General features: G+C 40.3%; 1 long non-coding RNA gene across 1 annotated transcript; it reads left to right on the top strand.

Annotated features, from left to right (window-relative positions):
- Positions 1–10,813, top strand: LOC145660286 (uncharacterized). Its single transcript, XR_014126534.1, has 3 exons — positions 1–193; positions 8,225–8,533; positions 10,611–10,813. It is a non-coding gene; the product is annotated as an uncharacterized LOC145660286 (long non-coding RNA).
- The last annotated feature ends 235 nt before the right edge of the window (positions 10,814–11,048 follow it).

The following is an 11,048-nucleotide window of genomic DNA, read 5'->3' as shown; positions in this document are numbered from 1 at the left end:
GAGAACCGTCACCTTTCTGCTCGCCTTCTCTGTTTCCTTTACGTGTAAATACAATGAAGGTAGCCGTGTGACCTGGCTTGAAGTGGTCCAGGAGAGAATAAAAGTCTTTCAGATTGCCCACACCACTGTGTGTGTCACTCCATGTTAACTCCACGCATCGCGGTTACCCCGTAGCACCTGTTCCTCACTCCAGGTACGAAGCGTTACACTTTTTTCATTAATAAGCCTTTGAAGTACTTTGGGTGTCGTAGTGAAATGAACTGACCAAACAGCAGTGAGGGAGGTTATGTTGGGTCTCACCCCCTGAGCTTCTACATCGTTTCTCTGTGACAAAGGACGGAGCCACTTAATTAAGAATGAGACCGTCCTCACTGACAATGTGAGAATATCTGATAGATCACTGAATGATAAGGAAGAAAGAGGACGTACCATATGACATCTTACAAAACCTACCGCATCTCTATATTTGGTGTGTGTTGTGTTGAGCTTAGTTTGTCAGAGTTTCATCTGAATACACTTCCTCTCCACTATAAGTGTAGCTGTGAAGTCATTCAGTAGACTTTATTGAAGAGTGTGTACGGTGTGTATCAGCAGTCCTGCTGTAGCTGTGTGTAGTGTGTGTGTAACTCAGTAAGAATGCAGGTGTGTGTTTATCTGCTCCTTGTGCTCCACGCTGCTGATGGTGAGTGTTACCTTCTCTCTACAGGTGTTGTCATCCTTATACATTCATTTGCACAAAGGTATTTATATCTGGGAGCAGCAGCTCACCACTTACCCCCGATTCTGTCTATCGACCAATAAATTTTGCCTCTTTAGTTTAGAACAAAAGCTGTTAAATGCTAACGTTGCTAACAAACACTGGAGGTCAACAGAAACTCAAATATAGCCTTCATAAATCTATGCCCACAAACTTCTCTCAAGCCGGTCAAACCGCACCCAAGTGTTAATAAATATCTCCCAGACTAGTCGGTGTGTCGTATAACTCACTGTGAACTAGACAAGTGAAGAAACACGTCACCGGGAAGCGACCTGGATGAGGTTTGAGGACATGTAGCTCGATATCTGACTTATTTACAAATCCTATTAGCTATCGTTGCTGTTGGCTTCCAGTGTTTGTTAGCAGCTTTTTGTTCTAAAGGAGCGAAATATGGACTCCAAACATGTCTTGTCCACCCGGGTTAAGGGAAAATAAAGTAAATTCTGTTGACTTTATTTGTTAAGTGGCACTGAAATCTGCGCTGTGGTTCGGTCCGGTAGAGAGGAACCGCTGCTAATTACTTGCTAATTGCTAATTAGTTACTTCAGACCAGCATAAGGTAGGAATTGTAGGGACATTACTAAGACTGATGAAATTAAGAAAAAGAGTATTGTGACTCTTACAAGCGTCATTTTTCCCTATAAGTCTATACATTTACAAAAACAATTTATGTTGTTTTTTTTATTATGGTGTGGTATGTGAAATGTGCTCACTTGCTTATTTCTGTTTGTGTTATTTATTCCTCACTTGCTCATTCTGTGTATGATGCAGTTCTTGTCCACTACCCACTTCTGTATCCAGCTGCCTGTGACAGAGGTCACACCTCATTGTGGTTGATTGAATATGTGGTGCAGTCCTGTACATGTGGTGTTTGATGTATGTGTTTGGTGCTGCTGTGTATTTGCCCAAGTGGGGAGTGTGGGTGGGTTTGGGGGAGAGACTAAAGAGAATTCTGATCTCATGAATTTTGACGTACCAATAATATCCCTTATTGAGCTAGCAGTCAAACAAGTTGGTATTACTCTATTTTACTGTGGAGACCAGAGGAGGGGCAGAGCTCACTACCTGCAGGTTAAAGAGTTGGACTGGTACTGAATAAATCTATTTCCATTAGGAGGTCTCAGCTATCAGGACTTCCCAGAGGGTTTCAGCCAGACAGCTGTCTCCCACTGTGAAGACAGTTTTTTACCTGTTTATGGTTTACCCCCGTGCTGCTCAGGGACACTGACTATAGTACTTGCTGACACTTCCTACAGTGTAGTGACTCCAATTAGGCTAGAGCCCTACTCAGCTTTCCTGAAACACAACCCATACTTAACTACATGGTCAACCAAAGTGGCCCAGATCTCATCCGTGATGGTTGCTCTTCCTCTCCCTCATCCTCGCTCTCCAATACTGACCTCCATTGATATCCAACCAAGATATCGAGCCTGTGGCCTCTTTATAGTGCTCAGGTTCTGATTTCTAAGTGTCATTAGTAAAATTTGTCAAGTGTCTTCACCTGTGAGTACTGGGTTTGGTTAATTGATAAATGGATGCATCAATTGCATTTGAGGGTTTTCCATAAGAAACACACGTATTTCTGTTGAATGATGTGTCCAATATAGAGAATTGTGTTTAACGTATTGAAAAAAATGTGTTTTAGAAATACAAAATGAGTGTAAATCAGAGAAGGTGCTTTTGGTTTAGTATAACAGGTCAGGAGATGGGCTACATGAGTTAGTGGTTTCAATTATTGTGTCACATGTCCCTGTTTTTATGTCTTGCAAAAAACTGTAATATCACAAAAACAGTCCAGTTTCCCAGCAAACACCTCTTCCTCCTAGCAAACTTGGAGCACTGTTTAACAATTTAACATTACATAACTAAATCACACACACACACACACACACACACACACACACAAACATGCACAGCTACTGCAGGATGGCCAGATCCACATCTGAAGGACTTGGAGAAAGACAATTCTACACACACAGTAAATGTACATTCAAAGTGATACTTGTATATGCAAAAACATCCCCACCCTGCTCTCTCTCTCTCTCTCACTCACTCTCTTTCTTTCTCTCTCTCTCTCTCTCTCTCTCTCTCTCACACACTCACTCACTCTCTCTCTCTTCTTGTTGGGTGTTTGGGCTTCAAGTTCTCCTATGTTGTTCCTCTTATCTTAGGTGCTTAGAAAAATTTACAAATAAAAAATGAACAAATGAGAAAAAATAAAACCATAAAGACAGTACAGTTTCCCAGCATGCATTTCTTCCTTCTCACATATGTATTACTAAACTTGGTGCACTTTAGCAATACATAAATAACACACACACACACACACACACACAGACATGCATATGTGCATGCTTCCTTTTTGGGTTCGTGAGCTTAAAATGCTGCTGCACTGTTCTCTGAGTTGTGTGTGAATGACATGTTTACTTCTTTCACTCACCCATGAAGACTGTCAAACAGTCTCCAAATCCTCATCAGTGTCAGTTATCCAGTTCTAAACTTCATGGTTTAATCAGTCAAACACTAACTGACTCTGGCAGCAGAAATTCACTCCAGTGACTCCAGTTTAAAGACTTTTCTTATTTAGTCCTAAATTCTTCTGTCACCATAGTCATAGCTACCAGTTTACAGATGTGAGAATTCCCAGCATGCACTGCTTTGTCCTCACATATGTATTGCTAATCTGGGTGCTACGTGTGACATGTGCTCACTTGTTTATTTCTGTTTGTGTTATTTATTCCTCATTTGTTCATCAATTGGTCATGAGGCTTGGTTAGCCCATGCTGCTGCGCGCGCACACACACAGTTAGTGGTATTTTTTCCTCAGTTGTTCATTCTGTGTATGATGCAGCTCTTGTCCACTACCCACTTCTGTATCCAGCTGCCTGTGACAGAGGTCACACCTCATTGTGGTTGATTGTGGTACAGTCCTTTACGTGTGGTGTATGATGTATGTGTTTGGTGCTTCTGTGTGTTTTAAAGTGGGGCGTGGGGGTGGGTTTCAGGGAGAGGCTACAGTGAGTTCTGATCTCATGAATTTTGACATACTTATCAAATGCAAGACAATACTACTCTGTTACCATGGAGACCTGAGGAGCGGCAGAGCTCACTACCTACAGGATAAAGAGTTGGACTAGTGATGAATAAATACATTTGGCAAGACAAGTGAGGTATCCAGGTCCAGCTCTACGGTGGGTGTGAAGACCCATTGTGCAGAAAATGTAAAAATAAAAAAAGCAAATTCATTAGAATGGAAATATGTGCGCTACAGTTCCGAAATACAGAGCAACTTCAGAAATGCTGCAAACTCAGTCACAACACAACGGAACTGTTTTCGGAAGTTGCCTCGCATTTCCAAAATATAGCACACATGTCATTTTGAATAAAGTGTTTTCTGAATTTGTATAAAGTTCAGGAATTTGCATCAAGTTTGTAAACTGTAGCACACGTTTCCCTTCTGTGTTCTTGAAAAGAAACAGTAACTCAAACATAATGTGGAATACAAGTGTAGCAACAAGAGTGAAGGTGAAGTAGGTGAGACTGATTCAGAGATGGAACTGCACCTTAACAACCACAGCACCACAAAAGATACCAAATACAAACAGTGCAGACTGACTCTGCTTATTGGTTTTGACAGTCATATCTGGGCCCATGTCCTTAAAGGGCCCCTACCATGGAAAACTGAATGTTTAAATTTATTTATTATTTATTGAAATAAATAATTTTTAAGTAATATGTAAATATTGTTACATTTCAAAACACATTGTTTACTCTCCCATTTCTTACAGTCCATATATGGAATATAATCTGTAAAAATAGCCTGTTTTGAAATCACTGTTTCTCTGATGTCATTAGAACCAGCTCATTTACTTATCTCTGCCTCTTTGGCCTACAGCAGTTTAACCCCTCACACCTACATTGCAGTTCTCAGGCATATTTCAACTCTTAGTGCTTTTTAAATGAAGCACAATACAGGGCAGCCAATCAGAACAGAGCTCATTTATCTTGCATCTCAAAGGCACAGCAACAGAAACTGCCTGTTTAATTCCAAGGGATAAAGAAAGGATGGAAAATAGTTGTGTAAAATTGAATTATGACTCTTTTTGGAAGATAACACCACAAAAACATTGTAAGAAGACACCTAAGAAAACTATAAAATAAAGGAAAAATGTAGGATATGCGCCCTCTAAAGACCTTTTGGTGTATTTGGTGAGATGGGAAGGTGAGTGGCTACAGCTACAGCTGAGGAAGCACCAGGGGCTCCTGTCTGGGTCCCACTGGGCAGCCATATGCAGGGCAGCTGTGTACAGCACAGGTTCTGAACTTGGCTGAAGGGTGCAGTTTCAGCACCTTGGACAGCAGTCAGGCTGCTTTGGAGGTGAAAGATATTTGGTCTGTGGTACTGGTCTACAACTCTGAACATATTTTATTAAAGTCCTTCCTTATTTGGTCCTTTTAATGAAATCTACATCTCTAAGTACAAACCCCATCTCTAAGTAAAACTCTATATCATCTCTTGGAAACATTGAAATAAAAAATGAAAAAAAAAAAATAGCAAAGCATTAGCCATTAGATTAGAACATATTATTCCATCACTGATACACCCTGATCAAACTGGTTTCATCAAAGGAGACACTCAGCCATTAACAGGGTAGACTACTTAACCTAATACTGTGACGGTGGCAGTTCAGAGGAAGTGAGAGGCAAAGTTGCACTAAAGTGCTCTTTATTTTCCAATGTCAATATGTGACGGTACCACTACTAACGACAAACACTACTCTGTTCCAGTAGTCCTTGTAGCGATGTACACGTTGGGAGTGAGCAGTCCGACGGGCCACTAATGTGCTGCACTCTCTCTCGACCTGTGAGTTTAAATAGAGAGAACGAACAAGGAACAGGTGAAGGTGATTAGTAGGCAGGAGACTGGGAATGAGGCAGGTGTTTAGTGTGATCCCTAGCAGGAGTGGGTGTGTCCCTCCCTCTGGCTGCCCGGCCAACCGTGACAAATACGTCACACCTCACTCCACATATTAGAAACTGCTATGCAGAAAAGGCCTTCAGTAAAGAAAACCTGAAGTTTTTCTCCTCACAATGTGTAAAATCTTTAAAACCACACCTAAGGCCACAGTCAGTACTAATGTAATACCATCACAAAATGTGCATAGAGGTACTAGGCAAGGAAGCCCACTCTCTCTTTTGCTGTTCTCAGTTCTTTTATTTATACATTTATTTATTACTATTTTTGCTTTTTAGGGGGTTTGTCTTTGTACAGTTTTTATTTTTTTGTTGTTGTGACAGCACAGTGCACACTAGCCTACAGCCTCAATTAGTTACTTTACAGATATTCACCTTTTAGCAAACAGTTGTTAAACAGCTTTTGACAGCTTTAATAACAAAGTAACAAAGAGAAAAGGAGAGAAAATGTTTCTACTCCCTGTGATAACTGTTGGGTTGTGATGACATTGTACTGTCTACATCCAAAGTGGTCTTTACTTTGGTGACTCCTTTAGTGGTTCTGTGTCAGTGGGTGGATTTCACAACTTCTCTTAAGTAGTTTTTTCTTAATAGTATGAAAACTACAACATGATCATGGACTGCTGCATTCCACCTGTACTTTATGAATAATATGAATGTTATCAGACAATGCTCATGTTTACCTGATTAAATGATCAATGTTTATTTTGATCAGCATGTAATCTAGAGCTCTTCCTGTCTGATCTGTCTAATATTTGCTAAGCTACACATTCAGTTTGGCCCTCTGATCACTAAGTGCAGGAGTGAAATGATGTGTCCAAACAGTGCTGAGGGGGATCACTGTGTAGCACTACTTCTTACTGCAGGATCACTTTACTGAGGATGGGGACTGAACACTGGGAAGCTCAGGAGGAAGTGATGACACTAGAAAGACACTGTTTCACTGTTAGATTTAGTCTGTATGTGAGAGAGAAAGAAGTGGAGGAATAATTTATTTTGCACTTGAACACACTTCCCCTCTACTGTGGATATTAGTGGGTGGAGAATTTCAGTGGAGTTCTACTGAGAGAGTTGTAGAGTTCCAGGTTATAGTTGTATGGTGATTCCACTAGACAGACTGTAGTCTGGGCTGCAGTTTTCAGTGTTCAGTACACTGTAGTTTTGTAGAGTGTATAAGATGTGTAGCAGCATTACTGCTGTAGCTGTATGTAGTGTGTTGTGGAATGCAGGTTTGTTTTTAACTGCAGATGTGTTTTTACTTCCTTTTTGGAAATGATGTGCATACGAAGTCCTGTGAAGCATTTGAGGTTCTTCTTTATTGTACTGATTCGAAGCTTTGGACTATGTCATAGAGAAATGAACTGACCAAACAGCACTGAGGGAGGTCATTTTAGGTCGCTCCCACTGGCAACCACATTTTGTCTCTATGACAATGGACTGAAACGTTCAAGTTACAATGTCGACGTTCTCACTGATGATGTGAAACTATCTGCTAGATCACTGACTGATAAAGAAGAAAGAGGACATACCAAATGACAATGTATTAAACCCTACAGGATCACTATATATGTGAGTGAGAATGTTGTCATTCTTACTTATGTGTGTCTGTGTTGGGGATAGACGTTGGTCAGAACTTCATCTGAATGCACTTCCTCTCCACTATAACTGTAGTTGTCATATTATTCAGTAGAGTGTAGTTCTGAAGCGTGTGTGTATGGTGTGTATCAGCAGTCCTGCTGTAGCTGTGTGTATTTTGTGTGTAACTCAGTAAGAATGCAGGTGTGTGTTTATCTGCTCCTTGTGCTCCATGCTGCTGATGGTGAGTGTTACCTTCTCTCTACTTCTGTAGATCATCAAATATCTACTCAGTAGCTACTTTATAAGAAACACTGAAAACATCTATAGGAGTTCAGTTAGAGACGACATCTCTGACCACGTATAAAAGGCACTTTAAAGGCACATGTGGACACTAGTGCCAATGGGTGATGTTACTGTTTCTAATAAAGTAGGTGGTGAGAATAAAATTGTGCGTGTGTGTGTGTGTGTGTGTGTGTGTGTGTGTGTGTGTGTGTGTGTTTGTGTGTGTGTGTGTGTGTGTGTGTGTGTGTGTGTGTGTGCGCGCACGTGTGTGTTGTATATTACCTGAACATGTAAGGTAGAATTTAAGATTTGGTTAGTAGGCTGCTTTCAGTTGTAAACCAAACCTTGAACTCAATGTGTCATTGTGGTGCAGTTATATCTAATTACATATAACCCATGCATATCGGATTCAGTGCTCAGACTAGAGCATAATAATCAGAGTAAAGTAAGTAGTCAGTACATGGTTGTATAGTAAATGTTACTCTGAACAATCACAAATCACTGTGTGCTTGAGATAGTTAAGCCATGTTAAAGAGAAAAGAGATGAAAAGAGTAAAGAGATGAAACTCAAATGTTGGGACATGCACATGAGGGGATTGATAGTGAAGGTCTTCTACTGGTGTGTTTCTGCAGGCTGTATACTGGAACATCAGAAGATCACAGACATCACTGCATACGCAGGAGACTCAGTACTACTGCCCTGTTCCTGCACTGACCCACAAACCAGACCTGAGAGTTTCACCTGGCAGAAACACCAAAACTCCAGTTATACAGAGATCTCCAGTGAGAGTGAACAGTACAGAAACAGAATTCAGCTGGGTACTGCTCACTCTCCAGGAAATCTCTCTCTACTCATATCACACCTGACTGAGGAGGATGAGGGAGACTACAGGTGTCAAACTAAAGGGAATAAATACAAAGACATCAAACTTTATGTTTCAGGTAAAATATTATTCAGAAACACGGACAAATTAAAATCTCCTAAGTAGATTTCGCCTGGTGGATCTCCATCATGAACTTCGCTTTTCAAACATAAATATAAATGTAATATAAATACATTCACCACACACTTTATTAGACACACATACATCACATTTTACTAAAATTCAAAAACAGGACATTTAAAAATAGAGAAACACCATTACATATTTATGTATCTAACATGTGGACCACATTATCCTCAGATATTAGTCACCAGACACCCTCTGTCACCAGTCTAGAAGAGTTAAACACAACTAACATACATTTCACCTGCCCTCACTGAACACTTTCAGTACCTCTAATAAGTGAATGTGTAGGTATAATTACAGACTGTGTCCACCTGGTGTCTTACACAGTTTGTGTGTTACCCTGCACGCAGGATATCACTGGTCAGTTTCTGACCACAGATGTCCCAGTATATGTGGATACTGAACCATTCTCCACACGTCAATCCCACTACAGTGCTGGAGGCTTGGTAGTGGGTGTTGTACTGGTATGAGTGGTTCAGGTACAGCAGTGTTACTGGATTCAGTGCTACTGGTAGGCTGAGAGTGTTCTGACAGTGAAAGATATCCAGCCAGCAGTGCTTCAGTGGTCAGACACTGATCATGACTGGAGTTGGAGGATGGTTAACACTAACTGTGTAATAGACCAGATGGGCTAGAACCACTGACTCTACAAATACAAGATTTTTCTCATCCATTCATATTTATCAAATGTGATGGAGCATAAACTATTGCATAAAGAGAGAGAGAAGGAGGGAAGCAGAGAGAGAGAGAAGGAGAGAGGCAGAGAGGGAGAGAGAGAAAGAAAAAAAAAGAAGAGCAGAGAGAAGAGTCTCCTCTCACAGCTGGTGCTGACACTGAGTTCATTAACACACACTAACACTAACACATCAGGACCAGTCTGAAGTACAAACAATCAGACCAAACCAAATTATTACACTTCACAAACTAAACTACATCACCCACTGGAACACAAACACAAGCACAAAGCAAAATGCAGCGTTATCTGGCCCATAACGTCAGTACACGGTAGCAGACGACCTGTACACAGTGACTGACATTAAACACAGAACCACGTTGACAAAGTCCAGACTCAGAGAACACAGCCTGGCCGTCCAGACCAGCCGATATAAATGTCATGGCTGCCCAGAGAACAGTGACTCTGTCAACAATGTAAATATGACACTGTAGAGACAGAGCTGCACTTCCTCACTGAATGTGAAAAATTCATCCAAATACGGCAAATTTACTTTACAAAATCTGAGACGATCCACCCCAAATTTAAGTGTCCGTCTAACACTGACAAACTGCCCATCCTACTGGGCGAAAAGAAGGAAAGCAGCGCTTTAGCTGGGTGATACATATCTGCCTGCCATAAGATGAGGGACAGTGATTAACCCACCCAAACATACACACACACACACACAGAGACTATATTACCCAGTTTATAAAAGTTACCTAACTATTTATCATTATTAACTATTTGTTATTATTAAGTATTTATTATTTTCCATCCTTATTATTTATTTATTTTCCTTTCTTTTCACTTTTACTTCTTCTAATTATTATTATTTCAGACCAATTACAGTTTCTCTTCAAGTTCTTTTATAACAGAATTCTTAATTTCCATAATTGCAAAGGTTGTAATGTTGTGTAATGTTCATGTTGTAATACCGCTTTGGCAATACTATAGTTGTATATGGTCATACCAATAAAGCTTACTGAACTGAAATGAACTGAGATAGAGAGAGAGAGAGAGAGAGAGCAAGAGAGAGAGAGAGAGAGACCCGACCCAGGAGCCCCTAATTCATTCACTCTCAGAAAATGACAGAAGGACACATTGCACCTACAGAGCCCTGCAGCTTCAGACGTAACCAACGTATCACCACCACTGACACACAGAGAACTGAACACGTCTGTTTGGCCAAACTGTACATACATCAGTTCTGTAGTACAAAATCTAAACTTGTTAAATACATAACAGTCCTGAACCTTCATTACTTATAACTGATCACACTTTTCTATTCTTGCAGAGGCTCCATGTAAACCTGTAAATCCTCCTCCAGTGGACGCTGACACAACAAGTCCAACAGCTTCAACTAAACCTACTACTACAATGACGTCTCCAAATTGTTAAATGGTTTCTTTAAATCTGTGATGTTTATGAGAATAAAAGTTATTTAATGTGTCATTTAATGTAAACTCTCAATGAAGTATAATGCCTGACTCTGTAACTTCAAACTGAGCTTGTAGAAACATATTACAGACCCATTCATGTTCTTTTCTATTTTCTTGTGTGTCAATAAGAATATGCTTTGAATGCTTGTTAAACATTCATACAATTTAATATTTAAAATGACAATTAATACATTTAAATTTAATATAAATGCTTCCCACATTCCCACATGCAGGTGCTCACACTTCTCCACTGTACACACGTCATGTCATATTAGCTGGTGTGGGGGGTTTAC

The sequence above is a fragment of the Electrophorus electricus genome, chromosome 2, assembly GCF_041902795.1.
Source record: "Electrophorus electricus isolate QZ-2024a chromosome 2, ASM4190279v1, whole genome shotgun sequence".
Classification (NCBI taxonomy): domain Eukaryota; kingdom Metazoa; phylum Chordata; class Actinopteri; order Gymnotiformes; family Gymnotidae; genus Electrophorus; species Electrophorus electricus.
This window is presented reverse-complemented; position numbering and strand designations above follow the sequence as displayed.